The sequence below is a fragment of the Ascaphus truei genome, chromosome 7 (genome assembly GCF_040206685.1).
Source record: "Ascaphus truei isolate aAscTru1 chromosome 7, aAscTru1.hap1, whole genome shotgun sequence".
NCBI classification, from domain to species: Eukaryota; Metazoa; Chordata; class Amphibia; order Anura; family Ascaphidae; genus Ascaphus; species Ascaphus truei.
The window spans coordinates 25,626,369-25,642,286 of record NC_134489.1 but is presented as its reverse complement, the minus strand read 5'-3'; the positions used below and the strand labels follow the sequence as shown (position 1 = coordinate 25,642,286).

General features: G+C 45.8%; 5 non-coding genes and 2 pseudogenes across 5 annotated transcripts; all 7 read right to left on the bottom strand.

Moving 5' to 3' along the window:
• Positions 1 to 688: 688 nt before the first annotated feature.
• Positions 689 to 879, bottom strand: LOC142500461 (U2 spliceosomal RNA). The gene has a single exon (XR_012803017.1). It is a non-coding gene; the product is annotated as a U2 spliceosomal RNA (small nuclear RNA).
• An 823-nt stretch (positions 880 to 1,702) lies between these two features.
• On the bottom strand, positions 1,703 to 1,893 carry LOC142500459 (U2 spliceosomal RNA). Its single transcript, XR_012803016.1, has one exon. It is a non-coding gene; the product is annotated as a U2 spliceosomal RNA (small nuclear RNA).
• An 823-nt stretch (positions 1,894 to 2,716) lies between these two features.
• On the bottom strand, positions 2,717 to 2,907 carry LOC142500458 (U2 spliceosomal RNA). Its single transcript, XR_012803015.1, has one exon. It is a non-coding gene; the product is annotated as a U2 spliceosomal RNA (small nuclear RNA).
• Positions 2,908 to 3,730: 823 nt separating this feature from the next.
• On the bottom strand, positions 3,731 to 3,921 carry LOC142500457 (U2 spliceosomal RNA). Its single transcript, XR_012803014.1, has one exon. It is a non-coding gene; the product is annotated as a U2 spliceosomal RNA (small nuclear RNA).
• An 823-nt stretch (positions 3,922 to 4,744) lies between these two features.
• Positions 4,745 to 4,942, bottom strand: LOC142500746 (U2 spliceosomal RNA). The gene has a single exon (XR_012803269.1). It is a non-coding gene; the product is annotated as a U2 spliceosomal RNA (small nuclear RNA).
• Positions 4,943 to 11,087: 6,145 nt separating this feature from the next.
• On the bottom strand, positions 11,088 to 11,290 carry LOC142500287 (U2 spliceosomal RNA; annotated as a pseudogene).
• A 3,208-nt stretch (positions 11,291 to 14,498) lies between these two features.
• On the bottom strand, positions 14,499 to 14,674 carry LOC142500164 (U2 spliceosomal RNA; annotated as a pseudogene).
• Positions 14,675 to 15,918: the final 1,244 nt, after the last annotated feature.

The following is a 15,918-nucleotide window of genomic DNA, read 5'->3' as shown; positions in this document are numbered from 1 at the left end:
CCCGACACAGCCCCGGGGAGTCTATGCAGCAGCGGCGGCGACGACGACGACGGATGCAAAAGCCAAAGACTTTCTATGGAGTAAAGAAAAGCAGCCGCACACACTGCTGGGGGGCCCGCATGGCCAGCAAACAGCCAAAAAGGCACATGCTTCCAGTTCTTTTTCCGGCACCAGGCTTCGTCTGCTTATTTGCATAGGAACCGCCCACTTTTTCTCTGCTAGCCGACTCGTCCGGGCTGCCATGAAACTCAGGCAGCAAGCATGCAAGCAGCCAGTGGCTGGGCTTTTCAGTTCAGGTCATTTCAGCCAGCCAGCCATTGTGACAAGAAGCCAGCAAGTCAAGGCATTTGCTGCTTGCTGCTTGCTGCTTGCTGCTGCAGTGTTTGCTATGCAGGCTATTTGGATACAGCTTCAACAGGAGTTTCTTAGGCATCTGCTCGTTCGGACTGAATTAGGCTAGGCAGCAGGCGGCACTCCTGCTCCATGCGAGGAGGAGCTGAAAAGAAAAGAAAGTAAGAAGCCACGCAAAAGAGCAAACAAGACACAGCAAAAAGAAGGAGGCTTTATTTTGTCGTCATTTCATCTTCTTCTTTCTTTGCAAAAGAAAGAGCCAAAAATGCATGTTTGTTTTTTTTCTGTCAGACAGTCATTTGTTTCTATTTTTTGATACAAGCCAAATATCCCCAAAGGGAAGTGCACCGGTCCTGGAGGTACTGCAATACCAGGTCAATGCGTGGAGTGGACAGAGCAAGCTCTTCTTCCATCTCCCTGTTCTAAAAATCCATTTAATATATGGTCCCCAGATAGGGGACGTATCAGATATTAAACTGATAAGAACAGATACTACACTTGATCTTAGCCAAAAGGCCGAGAAGCGATAACCAGAAATGGGCCCCCGCCTGAGCGCCGCCCGACGGCCAGGGGCGCTACGCTTTAGGGAGAAGGGCAGAGGGAGCCGCTGGCTGCCCGCTCGCCTCCTCCCCCAGCAGGCCTGCCTCCAGTCCCTCCGCTCCTCCCGACACAGCCCCGGGGAGTCTATGCAGCAGCGGCGGCGACGACGACGACGGATGCAAAAGCCAAAGACTTTCTATGGAGTAAAGAAAAGCAGCCGCACACACTGCTGGGGGGCCCGCATGGCCAGCAAACAGCCAAAAAGGCACATGCTTCCAGTTCTTTTTCCGGCACCAGGCTTCGTCTGCTTATTTGCATAGGAACCGCCCACTTTTTCTCTGCTAGCCGACTCGTCCGGGCTGCCATGAAACTCAGGCAGCAAGCATGCAAGCAGCCAGTGGCTGGGCTTTTCAGTTCAGGTCATTTCAGCCAGCCAGCCATTGTGACAAGAAGCCAGCAAGTCAAGGCATTTGCTGCTTGCTGCTTGCTGCTTGCTGCTGCAGTGTTTGCTATGCAGGCTATTTGGATACAGCTTCAACAGGAGTTTCTTAGGCATCTGCTCGTTCGGACTGAATTAGGCTAGGCAGCAGGCGGCACTCCTGCTCCATGCGAGGAGGAGCTGAAAAGAAAAGAAAGTAAGAAGCCACGCAAAAGAGCAAACAAGACACAGCAAAAAGAAGGAGGCTTTATTTTGTCGTCATTTCATCTTCTTCTTTCTTTGCAAAAGAAAGAGCCAAAAATGCATGTTTGTTTTTTTTCTGTCAGACAGTCATTTGTTTCTATTTTTTGATACAAGCCAAATATCCCCAAAGGGAAGTGCACCGGTCCTGGAGGTACTGCAATACCAGGTCAATGCGTGGAGTGGACAGAGCAAGCTCTTCTTCCATCTCCCTGTTCTAAAAATCCATTTAATATATGGTCCCCAGATAGGGGACGTATCAGATATTAAACTGATAAGAACAGATACTACACTTGATCTTAGCCAAAAGGCCGAGAAGCGATAACCAGAAATGGGCCCCCGCCTGAGCGCCGCCCGACGGCCAGGGGCGCTACGCTTTAGGGAGAAGGGCAGAGGGAGCCGCTGGCTGCCCGCTCGCCTCCTCCCCCAGCAGGCCTGCCTCCAGTCCCTCCGCTCCTCCCGACACAGCCCCGGGGAGTCTATGCAGCAGCGGCGGCGACGACGACGACGGATGCAAAAGCCAAAGACTTTCTATGGAGTAAAGAAAAGCAGCCGCACACACTGCTGGGGGGCCCGCATGGCCAGCAAACAGCCAAAAAGGCACATGCTTCCAGTTCTTTTTCCGGCACCAGGCTTCGTCTGCTTATTTGCATAGGAACCGCCCACTTTTTCTCTGCTAGCCGACTCGTCCGGGCTGCCATGAAACTCAGGCAGCAAGCATGCAAGCAGCCAGTGGCTGGGCTTTTCAGTTCAGGTCATTTCAGCCAGCCAGCCATTGTGACAAGAAGCCAGCAAGTCAAGGCATTTGCTGCTTGCTGCTTGCTGCTTGCTGCTGCAGTGTTTGCTATGCAGGCTATTTGGATACAGCTTCAACAGGAGTTTCTTAGGCATCTGCTCGTTCGGACTGAATTAGGCTAGGCAGCAGGCGGCACTCCTGCTCCATGCGAGGAGGAGCTGAAAAGAAAAGAAAGTAAGAAGCCACGCAAAAGAGCAAACAAGACACAGCAAAAAGAAGGAGGCTTTATTTTGTCGTCATTTCATCTTCTTCTTTCTTTGCAAAAGAAAGAGCCAAAAATGCATGTTTGTTTTTTTTCTGTCAGACAGTCATTTGTTTCTATTTTTTGATACAAGCCAAATATCCCCAAAGGGAAGTGCACCGGTCCTGGAGGTACTGCAATACCAGGTCAATGCGTGGAGTGGACAGAGCAAGCTCTTCTTCCATCTCCCTGTTCTAAAAATCCATTTAATATATGGTCCCCAGATAGGGGACGTATCAGATATTAAACTGATAAGAACAGATACTACACTTGATCTTAGCCAAAAGGCCGAGAAGCGATAACCAGAAATGGGCCCCCGCCTGAGCGCCGCCCGACGGCCAGGGGCGCTACGCTTTAGGGAGAAGGGCAGAGGGAGCCGCTGGCTGCCCGCTCGCCTCCTCCCCCAGCAGGCCTGCCTCCAGTCCCTCCGCTCCTCCCGACACAGCCCCGGGGAGTCTATGCAGCAGCGGCGGCGACGACGACGACGGATGCAAAAGCCAAAGACTTTCTATGGAGTAAAGAAAAGCAGCCGCACACACTGCTGGGGGGCCCGCATGGCCAGCAAACAGCCAAAAAGGCACATGCTTCCAGTTCTTTTTCCGGCACCAGGCTTCGTCTGCTTATTTGCATAGGAACCGCCCACTTTTTCTCTGCTAGCCGACTCGTCCGGGCTGCCATGAAACTCAGGCAGCAAGCATGCAAGCAGCCAGTGGCTGGGCTTTTCAGTTCAGGTCATTTCAGCCAGCCAGCCATTGTGACAAGAAGCCAGCAAGTCAAGGCATTTGCTGCTTGCTGCTTGCTGCTTGCTGCTGCAGTGTTTGCTATGCAGGCTATTTGGATACAGCTTCAACAGGAGTTTCTTAGGCATCTGCTCGTTCGGACTGAATTAGGCTAGGCAGCAGGCGGCACTCCTGCTCCATGCGAGGAGGAGCTGAAAAGAAAAGAAAGTAAGAAGCCACGCAAAAGAGCAAACAAGACACAGCAAAAAGAAGGAGGCTTTATTTTGTCGTCATTTCATCTTCTTCTTTCTTTGCAAAAGAAAGAGCCAAAAATGCATGTTTGTTTTTTTTCTGTCAGACAGTCATTTGTTTCTATTTTTTGATACAAGCCAAATATCCCCAAAGGGAAGTGCACCGGTCCTGGAGGTACTGCAATACCAGGTCAATGCGTGGAGTGGACAGAGCAAGCTCTTCTTCCATCTCCCTGTTCTAAAAATCCATTTAATATATGGTCCCCAGATAGGGGACGTATCAGATATTAAACTGATAAGAACAGATACTACACTTGATCTTAGCCAAAAGGCCGAGAAGCGATAACCAGAAATGGGCCCCCGCCTGAGCGCCGCCCGACGGCCAGGGGCGCTACGCTTTAGGGAGAAGGGCAGAGGGAGCCGCTGGCTGCCCGCTCGCCTCCTCCCCCAGCAGGCCTGCCTCCAGTCCCTCCGCTCCTCCCGACACAGCCCCGGGGAGTCTATGCAGCAGCGGCGGCGACGACGACGACGGATGCAAAAGCCAAAGACTTTCTATGGAGTAAAGAAAAGCAGCCGCACACACTGCTGGGGGGCCCGCATGGCCAGCAAACAGCCAAAAAGGCACATGCTTCCAGTTCTTTTTCCGGCACCAGGCTTCGTCTGCTTATTTGCATAGGAACCGCCCACTTTTTCTCTGCTAGCCGACTCGTCCGGGCTGCCATGAAACTCAGGCAGCAAGCATGCAAGCAGCCAGTGGCTGGGCTTTTCAGTTCAGGTCATTTCAGCCAGCCAGCCATTGTGACAAGAAGCCAGCAAGTCAAGGCATTTGCTGCTTGCTGCTTGCTGCTTGCTGCTGCAGTGTTTGCTATGCAGGCTATTTGGATACAGCTTCAACAGGAGTTTCTTAGGCATCTGCTCGTTCGGACTGAATTAGGCTAGGCAGCAGGCGGCACTCCTGCTCCATGCGAGGAGGAGCTGAAAAGAAAAGAAAGTAAGAAGCCACGCAAAAGAGCAAACAAGACACAGCAAAAAGAAGGAGGCTTTATTTTGTCGTCATTTCATCTTCTTCTTTCTTTGCAAAAGAAAGAGCCAAAAATGCATGTTTGTTTTTTTTCTGTCAGACAGTCATTTGTTTCTATTTTTTGATACAAGCCAAATATCCCCAAAGGGAAGTGCACCGGTCCTGGAGGTACTGCAATACCAGGTCAATGCGTGGAGTGGACAGAGCAAGCTCTTCTTCCATCTCCCTGTTCTAAAAATCCATTTAATATATGGTCCCCAGATAGGGGACGTATCAGATATTAAACTGATAAGAACAGATTTTTTGTTTTTAAAGTATTTTATTGAAAAAACACCAAAAATAATTTTACATTTCTTACTTTTCGAAAAAAAACAAACCACCCAAGTGTACATTACAAGAAACCGACAAATTAACACCATCATCACACAGTTTGTTCCCTTTAGGGATTCCCTACAACCTCATTCTTTATGCTTTTCCTCCACACTCCCTCCTCAGTGGAGAGGAGCACCGGCCCACCTCTTCTCTCCGATGCTCCGCAAGAACAGACCCCAAAAAAACAGGTATCTTGTACCTTTCCTTTCTACTTTAACTTTGGTTCTAAAAAAGAACCTTTCTTTCTTCTCCATTCTTGCAAAAGCATAATTTTAGAGCTTTTCTTACTCTTTGCAATACTCATCACCACATTCCGACACAGTATCGTGACATATCATTTTTCCAAAAATTCCACTTTTATCTTAGCAGTATTACATATTCATAAATTATTATTTTTTTTTTTTTTTTTTTTTTTTTTTAAACCAAAAAAACCTTACATCTCAATCAATATTCTCCACTTTTTTTGTTTCCATTTACTTTCTACTCCTTTACTACTTTTTTCCTCTGCCAAATAATAAACATACATTTTACTTAAAATCATCTTAATACATCTTTTCACATTTATAGTTTCTTTTCCAAATATTAATACATTCCTCACTTCCCACAATACTTCCTTAACACAATTTATTATTTTCCATGCAATTTTTGCTTCCTTTTTGCTCATGTCGCTTATACCATACAACATTGTATTGTACTTTAATGTCTGCATTCCTGTTAATTCTTTTAATATGGCACCCATTTTATTCCAGATCTGCCTGGCAAAGTCACAATTCCAGAATACGTGCGTTACGCTTTCAATTTCTCCACACCTCTGCCTTGGACATAATTCTGACGTTACATATCCCCTCCTCTTCTGAAACTCCCTTACAGGTAAGCATCTCCAAGCCGACATCCATGCTATATCTTTTTGTGTATTTACCAATGTCTTGTCACTTATATTTCTCCATGCAACCTTCATTTGAGCTTCTGTTAGGTCTCCCACCATTTCTATCCTTTCTGAGTCTAAAAACACTTTCATTGTTTTTCTACTATTTTTTAACACTTCCACCCCCATTTTTCCTAAGTCAAATTTTTTAAAGTACTTTTCAAACAACTCATAATACTCTGGAGGTTCAAAACACACAGGTTTTCTCAAATCAACCTTCACAATATTATACCTTCTCAAAATCCCACCCATTAAATACTTAACAAAACATGTCATTTTATTTTCTTTCTCTATCACCATTTTGGTATAAAAACTAATATACTTTGTATACAAAAACCGCTCTATATTTGGCAAACCTCTGCCCCCTTTCTCTTTAAGCTTACATACCTTTTCCCTGTTCAACTTTTCATCTGTCGAATTCCAAAAAAATACACTAAATAATCTCGTTATCTTTTTTATCCAAAATTGCGTGGGTGGGAACACAAAGCTAATGTATAATACTATCGGAAGTAACACAGCTTTTATCAATAGGATCTTTCCTTCCCCCGATAACGCCCTCATTGACCACATTTTTATTTTGTTTTCTAACTTCGCAAATGAACACACCCAATTTTGGTGTCCACTCAGACCACTCTCAAAATTCAACCCCAGCACCTCAAGGGGGCCTTCCTGCATAGGAATCCCCAAATCCTTTATCTCTTCCATTTCTCCAAACACCTTCCCTTTACACTTTAAACGGTTCAATTTTAATGCCGATGCTTGACAGAAAACTTCTGTCTGCCACAACGCTCTTTTTATTGCTACCATGGATTTGCACACTAACGTAACATCGTCCATATAGCCCAACACCTTTATTTCCCTCCCCCCACCCCCCGGTACCTCTGCCCCTTTTATTACTTTGTCCCTCCTTACCATCTGAAGCAAGGGCTCTATTGCACATATAAAAACAATTGGAGAGAGGGGGCACCCCTGTCTCACCCCTGAGTCGACCTTAATCCCATTTGTTGTTAGACCGTTCACTAGAACCGAACTATAGCTCTCCTTATACAAAGTTCTTATCTGCCATAAAAACATTTTCGGGATACCCATTCTTTCAAGAACTCTAAATAAAAAGTCATGCGCCAAACTATCATACGCTTTTTCAAAGTCCAATGACACTATAGCCAAACTTTGTTTCCTTTCCTCGTTGTACCATATTACATCCCTTAATAGTACTAAGCTTTCATTAATCTGTCGATTTGGTACCGCACATGTCTGGTCCTCCTCTATCACATTGCTAATCACCTCTTTCATCCGATTTGCTAACAATTTCGCAATTATTTTGTAATCTACATTCAGTAGGGTTATAGGGCGCCAATTCTTCAACTCTGATTTTTCCCCTTTCTTAAACAGTAATACAATTACCCCCTCTCTCATAGTTTTCGACAATTCTCCTTTTTTCAAAACCTCTCCACATAATTCACATACATCTTCCCTCAGTATATGCCAGAAGGTTTTATAAAACTCTACCGGAAGGCCATCACTTCCCGGGGTCTTACCACTCTTCCCTTCCGTTATTACTTTTTCAACTTCACTTTGAGCTAATTCTCTAATTAAAAACATTTGGTCTTCTTTCCCCAACTTGCTCTGCAAGCTTTTTAACACCTCCTCCTCAAAATGCACATCTCTCTTTTTTTTTGCATATAAATCTTTATAAAACTCCTCAACCACCTTCATTATGTCTGTATTTCCAACCCTTATAATACCTTCCTTGTCTCTTACACAACTCATCCTTTCCTTCTTTGAAAAGGCTTTCTTAAAAAAGAATTGAGTACATTTCTCATCCTTTTCCACCTTTTCAATCCTCGCTTGGAAGATAATTTTCTTTCCTTTCTGAATCAATAATTCTTTTATTTTTTTACGAGCATCTTCAATTTCCGCTTTCATCTCGTAACCTAACTTTGTTATTTTAAAGAGGTACTGCAACCTCATTTGCCATCTCTCGTATTCTTCCCTCTCCCTCCTTGCTTTTTCACACCCTTTCTTTATGAAAAACCTTTTTACTTCCCTTTTAACCATTTCCCACCACTCTATTACGCTTTCAAATTCTTTTTTCTTATTCCTTAATCTTACGTACAATCTTTCCAACTGTTTTTTAACCCATTCTTCTTCTAAAAGTTCTGTATTTAGTTTCCACAAACCCTTTCCATTCGTACAGTCACCTTTCAATTTCAAGTCACATTCTATATACAAATGGTCTGAGAAAATCACCTTCTCATATTTCATATTTACAAACTGAACATTCTTTGAAGAGAAACAAAAATCAATACGGGATTTTGCCACCCCTTTGTCACTGAACCATGAGAATCCCTGGTCACCTTTATTTAGTTTCCTGTGGTTGTCTACTAATTGAAAGTCAGCAATCAACTTAACAAGGGTTTTCCCGGTTGCATCTATGCCTGCACCTTCTGCTGCCCCTTCCCTATCTTTCTCCTCAATAATACAATTAAAATCCCCCATTACAATTGTGGGCTCCACTCCTGGTAGGTGCATTCTTAATTTGAAAAATACTTCGGCTCTTTCTTTTCTTTTAGCTGGTGCATATATATTAAACAAACGAAAACAGTAATCTTCTACTTTTAACCAAACCAACATCAGCCGACCTGGCTCTATAACTGTTGTTTTCACAATTTGCACCCTTGATCCCTTAATTAACACGCCTATACCAGCATTTTTGTTGTTACTTCCCCCGGACCACACTGATTGTCCCCACTTCCAATCTTTCTGGATTAACGCACTCTCGAGTCCACATTCCTGAATACATATTATTTCACCCTTTTTTTTACGCAAAATATCAAAAATGGCGGCTCTCCTGGCCGGAGCTCTAATGCTCCGCACATTGCATGATGATATCCACACCATGATATCTTAGTCAAAGAGTCCTTACCGTCCATTTAAATCATTCCCTCCGAAGTCTCTCCCAAATGCGTTATGTCAAATCCTTCTACACATTCTTGGGCAGCCTCTGATGAGGGCTGAACGTCCTCTATCTCTGGCAGCGAGCTGCCTGGGGAGTCCGAGCTTTCGTATTCTCCAATATATTGAGTCCCATCCGTCTGCAAAGGACTTTCAATTTCTCCTCCTGTTTCCGGCGTGTCAAGTCTAGACCTCTGACCAACGGATCTCAAGCCAGCTTTCTTTCTCTTCGCCGCTCGCTTTTTTCCCTTCCCCACCACCTGGAACTCCATTTCTTCATTTTGTGGCTCAGGTGAATCTCCTATCACAACGTTCACTTCACCTTCTGCTCCCATTGCTTCAAAGTCTTCTTCCACGCCGCCCATTGAACCCGTGTCCTCCGGCTCTGATTCTGAAATATCTTCCAGGCCTGCTGCTTGCAAAAACGCGTCATCGGGCTGAGTGTCTGCTGTTACCACCCCTTCTGCCTCCACCTTTTCTGGCACCGGCTCCAGTTGGGGGGTCTGCTCCTCCACCTCCGTGTCATCTAGTCTTTTTAAGACGTGCGCAAACGTGCGTTTTGGGCATCTCCTGGACAAATGGTCCTCATCACCACACAGATCACATTTCTTGGCCATACCACACCTTGCTGCCAGGTGACCCTCTTCCCCGCAATTTCTACAGAATGGGCCCACTTTCGCACAGTTCTCCTGCGTATGGCCATAATCCTTACACTTACGGCAGTATGTGGGTTGCCCCTCAAACATAAGATATCCACGATTCCCACCTATACTGAAGTTGGCCGGCGGGTACAAGACCCCACTTGTATGCGTTGCATCTTCACGAAATTTTACCCGGAAACGTCTTTTCCCATTATAGATCCCAAATGGGTTATACATTTCTGACCCGAAACTCACTTGGGTACAGAATCTTTGAAGGAACATTCTTATTTCCGCTGTCTCCACATATGGATTGTACATATGCACTGTAACCATTATATCGTGTAACATGTACATAGGAATTACCTTGACCCCTTGCATCTCTTCTTTCCCAGCAGTGACTTTGGCTCTCTCCGTCACTCTTAGACACTCGTTGGTATTTTGGAACGTAACGTCGTATAATCCAACTCTCGGGGAGTCTTGTAAGCAGAAAATGTCACGAATATTCACCTCTAAGATCTTCTCCAGAACAATTTTCACGATATGGGCCAGACCCCACTTCTTCCGGGCCGTCTCATCCAACTGGAAACGCACAGTATTCTTCATGCGCGGGCTATCCGCCATGATCACCTCCTGCTCTGCTGTGACGCAGCCCCCCAAAAGCAGCAAGTGGCTTAAGTCCCCAAGGGGACGATGCCACAAGGCCAAGGAGCCGGGTCTCGCAAGCCTGCCCCTGACCCAGACACTTGATCTGAGCCAAAAGGCCGAGAAGCGATAACCAGAAATGGGCCCCCGCCTGAGCGCCGCCCGACGGCCAGGGGCGCTACGCTTTAGGGAGAAGGGCAGAGGGAGCCGCTGGCTGCCCGCTCGCCTCCTCCCCCAGCAGGCCTGCCTCCAGTCCCTCCGCTCCTCCCGACACAGCCCCGGGGAGTCTATGCAGCAGCGGCGGCGACGACGACGACGGATGCAAAAGCCAAAGACTTTCTATGGAGTAAAGAAAAGCAGCCGCACACACTGCTGGGGGGCCCGCATGGCCAGCAAACAGCCAAAAAGGCACATGCTTCCAGTTCTTTTTCCGGCACCAGGCTTCGTCTGCTTATTTGCATAGGAACCGCCCACTTTTTCTCTGCTAGCCGACTCGTCCGGGCTGCCATGAAACTCAGGCAGCAAGCATGCAAGCAGCCAGTGGCTGGGCTTTTCAGTTCAGGTCATTTCAGCCAGCCAGCCATTGTGACAAGAAGCCAGCAAGTCAAGGCATTTGCTGCTTGCTGCTTGCTGCTTGCTGCTGCAGTGTTTGCTATGCAGGCTATTTGGATACAGCTTCAACAGGAGTTTCTTAGGCATCTGCTCGTTCGGACTGAATTAGGCTAGGCAGCAGGCGGCACTCCTGCTCCATGCGAGGAGGAGCTGAAAAGAAAAGAAAGTAAGAAGCCACGCAAAAGAGCAAACAAGACACAGCAAAAAGAAGGAGGCTTTATTTTGTCGTCATTTCATCTTCTTCTTTCTTTGCAAAAGAAAGAGCCAAAAATGCATGTTTGTTTTTTTTCTGTCAGACAGTCATTTGTTTCTATTTTTTGATACAAGCCAAATATCCCCAAAGGGAAGTGCACCGGTCCTGGAGGTACTGCAATACCAGGTCAATGCGTGGAGTGGACAGAGCAAGCTCTTCTTCCATCTCCCTGTTCTAAAAATCCATTTAATATATGGTCCCCAGATAGGGGACGTATCAGATATTAAACTGATAAGAACAGATTTTTTTTTTTTTTTTTTTTTTTTTTTTTTTTTTTCCTTTTAAATGTTTTATTCACATTCTCATTATTTACAAACAGTAAAAAAAAAACACGTTTCAGAAAACAATGCAAAAAATATTCCAACAACACATATATTACATACTTTGCAAAACATAAGTCATATACTATATTTGTTTAGTTGACTGATCAAAAACAAAACAACATCAGCTCTTCCACAAAACTTTTCAATATTTACTCATACTCTGCCATCGCTTTTATCGCTCCTGCTAAAGTGTTTTTCAAATTTGCGATTCTTTCAGGGGTCGACCCCTTTTCTGTTGCCAAAAGCATTGTCACCCTTTCTTTATCTACTCTATGTGTCTCGTAATCCCTATCTTTTTTTCTTTTCCCTTTATATTCATACTTCCTTTCACTCTCCTGTCTCACCCCTGACAGTAATTGCCAGCTTTTTCCTCCCTTTCCTCCCAGTGGACTTCTATCTCTTGCTCCTTTACTCCCCATTGCTTGTTTTTTCTGAATTCCCCCACCCCCACTCTCTCCTGTTGACACTGCACCTCCTTCACTCTCACTCCTGCTTGTCCCCCCCACTTTCCTTTTAGGTAATGCTGTCATCTCTCTTCTTTTTTTTTCCTCCTCATCTCCTGCAATTTTTTGTTTTCCACTCTCACTTTCCGTGGAGGATATTTCTCTCCACTCACTCTCACTGGTGCTCAACCCAGCTACTCCCAATATTCCCTGGTCCCTAGGGGAGGGCTCCAAATCTTTCATTATTCCTTCCTCGCCTCCTTTTACAATTGGGTATCCTACAAAATCTCTAGGTCTCCCCTTAACTGCACATGCAATCCCCATTCTCTCCGTTTGTACTACACATTCTAAGTCTTTTTTCTTCTCCAACTCTCTTACTGCCTCCTGTATTTTTTGTAAACTATCACCCTGCACCATATTCTCAACCCCACCATATTGTACCTCCTCTTCCTGCTCATTATCCTGTTTTACCACTATTCCCAAATCTTTTTTCTTACTTTCTTCCTCCATTAACATTCTTTCTCCCTCCTGTCTATCTTTCGCCCCTTTCAACCACGTTATTTGTTCTTCTCTTAGGCTCATGTATTCCTTTTGTGACATTGTAGCTCTGCGGGCCTTAATATCCTCTAACTCTTTTAATAGGTCTTCATCACTTATTTCTTTGTTCTCTGTGCGAAAAACTTGGACCCACAACTTCACACCCCCTACTTCCTTTTCAAACCTTTCCATTCCTTCTAACAAACCCCTTGATTCTCCCTTGCCACAATCCAGCTCCTTATTTCCCTCCCCCTTTACACAAGACTCCACAAAACCATCTTCCATCTCCCCCTCCTCCCTCCCACCCTGCATCCCTTGGGCTATTACACTTTTCTCTTGCGCCTCTACTTTCTCCGCCCAACTTGCATTCTGTATCCCCTCCAACCCATGCATAGCCTCCGGGGTTTCCTCCACCACTGAGCCATTCCCAGCCCACTCAATATTGTCCATAGTCCCCTCACCAGCCTCAGCAGGTCGTCTTGCTGCCTGGACATAGGACTTTTTCTTTGTGCAATTTCTTGCAATGTGCCCTCGATCTCCACATAAGTCACATTTTTTGGGTAAGTCACAATTGCCTGCAAAATGTCCCTCCTTTCCACAATTGCGGCAGCACTGTCCTGTTTTTTTACAGTTCTCACGCGTATGACCATACTGCAAACAGTTCCTACAATACAGGGGTTGCCCCGGGAAGAACAAAAACCCCCGGTTCCCCCCAATACTGAAACCTGATGGGGGGTTCAGCACTCCACCTGCACCCGAAGGGTCAAGTTTGAAACGGGCCCAAAATCTTCTCTTCCCGTTATAAATCCCATAGGAATTGTGCAACTCCTCTCCACCTCTGACGGATGAACAATACCTCCTCAGGAACATCACTAGATCCTCTTTTGGCACATATGGATTATACATATGTATAGTTATCGGCCTCTCATCCAATCGAAAGCACGGGATCATCTTTATGCCACGCATAATCTCGTCGTCCAAAACTTCCTTCGCTTTTTCAAAACAACAAAGTGCAGCTCCTTCCTGATGGAAGGTTACGTCAAAAATCCCTTGCCGGGGGAAATCCTGCAGACAGTAGATATCCTCTGCTCCCAAACCGACCTTCTGGATAACCTCCTCCACGATGAATCGTAGCTCGACCCGTCCTCTCTCGGCCTCCTCCACCAAGAACCGAATCGTGTTCTTTAGATGCGTCCATGTCGCCATCTTGCCTTAGATCGCCCTCCGAGAACGCTCAGGATAGCGTGCCCCCCCAAAAGCAGCAAGTGGCTTAAGACTCCCGAAGGAGCCGATGCCACAGGGCCAAGGGGGCACAGTCCCAGCTAAGCCCCTGACTCAGACACAATGATCTGAGCCAAAAGGCCGAGAAGCGATAACCAGAAATGGGCCCCCGCCTGAGCGCCGCCCGACGGCCAGGGGCGCTACGCTTTAGGGAGAAGGGCAGAGGGAGCCGCTGGCTGCCCGCTCGCCTCCTCCCCCAGCAGGCCTGCCTCCAGTCCCTCCGCTCCTCCCGACACAGCCCCGGGGAGTCTATGCAGCAGCGGCGGCGACGACGACGACGGATGCAAAAGCCAAAGACTTTCTATGGAGTAAAGAAAAGCAGCCGCACACACTGCTGGGGGGCCCGCATGGCCAGCAAACAGCCAAAAAGGCACATGCTTCCAGTTCTTTTTCCGGCACCAGGCTTCGTCTGCTTATTTGCATAGGAACCGCCCACTTTTTCTCTGCTAGCCGACTCGTCCGGGCTGCCATGAAACTCAGGCAGCAAGCATGCAAGCAGCCAGTGGCTGGGCTTTTCAGTTCAGGTCATTTCAGCCAGCCAGCCATTGTGACAAGAAGCCAGCAAGTCAAGGCATTTGCTGCTTGCTGCTTGCTGCTTGCTGCTGCAGTGTTTGCTATGCAGGCTATTTGGATACAGCTTCAACAGGAGTTTCTTAGGCATCTGCTCGTTCGGACTGAATTAGGCTAGGCAGCAGGCGGCACTCCTGCTCCATGCGAGGAGGAGCTGAAAAGAAAAGAAAGTAAGAAGCCACGCAAAAGAGCAAACAAGACACAGCAAAAAGAAGGAGGCTTTATTTTGTCGTCATTTCATCTTCTTCTTTCTTTGCAAAAGAAAGAGCCAAAAATGCATGTTTGTTTTTTTTCTGTCAGACAGTCATTTGTTTCTATTTTTTGATACAAGCCAAATATCCCCAAAGGGAAGTGCACCGGTCCTGGAGGTACTGCAATACCAGGTCAATGCGTGGAGTGGACAGAGCAAGCTCTTCTTCCATCTCCCTGTTCTAAAAATCCATTTAATATATGGTCCCCAGATAGGGGACGTATCAGATATTAAACTGATAAGAACAGATTTTTTTTGTTTTAAATGTTTATTTACATTCACATTTTTACAAGACAAATAAATTTTGTACATTCACAAAACAACATTTTCAATTTAACTTTTCCACCAATCAGACATACATTGCATAATTTTACTTACATCCTCCTTAGTTCAGCCTATCTTTTTACTTTTCTCATTGCATGCTATTTGTTTCTCCAACACCTTCCTATATCTTTCAATTTCTGTCTCAAACTCCTTTGGCGACATCTTTTCCTTCCAAAAAAGCATCTTCTCTAGTTCCCCTATTCTTTGGTCTATCCCCCCTTGAGGGTTTGCCTTCTGTATCATCCCATACCACCTCTTTGCCTCTCCTATTTTCTCCTCAACCTCCTTTATTTTCTTGTCTAAAAATTCCTTTTTTCTCTCCATATCCCAGCTTGTTTTAAACACAGAGTCCCTTTCTTCCTTTTTACTTGGGCGTCCCTTATCCTTTTCTTGCACCCCACTTCCTTCACTTTCTGATCTCTCTGCCATTGAGGCAGCTCCTCCTTCACTTTCACTCCTACTTGTCCCTCCCACTTTCCGTTCTAGCATCCTTGTTGCCTCCCCCCCCTCTCTCTCTTTATTTTGCTTTCCACTTCTTTCACTTTCAGATGAGGAGATCCCTCCCCAATCACTCCCGCTACTCCCATCTATTCTTAACATTTCTGCTACTTTTTCCCCACTCACTCCACTCACCCTCACTTTCTCTTTTTCCCCAACTATCTGCCTACATACTCCTACTATTTTCTCTTGTTCTAACCTCTTTACATTACCTTTTCCCACAGTTTCCTTTGCTATCTCCTGTCTTTTCTCTTGACTTTCTAACGATGTTCTAACCCCCCAATCCTCATCTCTTTTTGCTTTTACACCAGGATAACCTACAAATTCATCTTCCACTCTCCCCTTCCTTGCTACTATGACCTCACTCCTCTTCCCCTGATCTACTTTACACATACTTTCCTCACCTTCTATCCTAAGTACCTTCTGAGATTCCTTTCCTTCTAATGTGACCGTTTGTGTGTCTACAACTATCTTACTTTTGTCTCCTTTCTGAGTTATTTTACTTTCTTCTGACTCACTCACAGATGTGATTTCAGGCTCTCTTCTAGTTCCCCCTATCACCCTCCTTTTTGGTGTATCCTGTAAGCTATCACACCTAGCGATAGAAAAATCCTGTTTAATTTCACTTGGTCCATCTATTCCCTCTACCTCCCCCTTATCTGGCTTACGTTTTGAAGCTTTTCTCTCCATACCT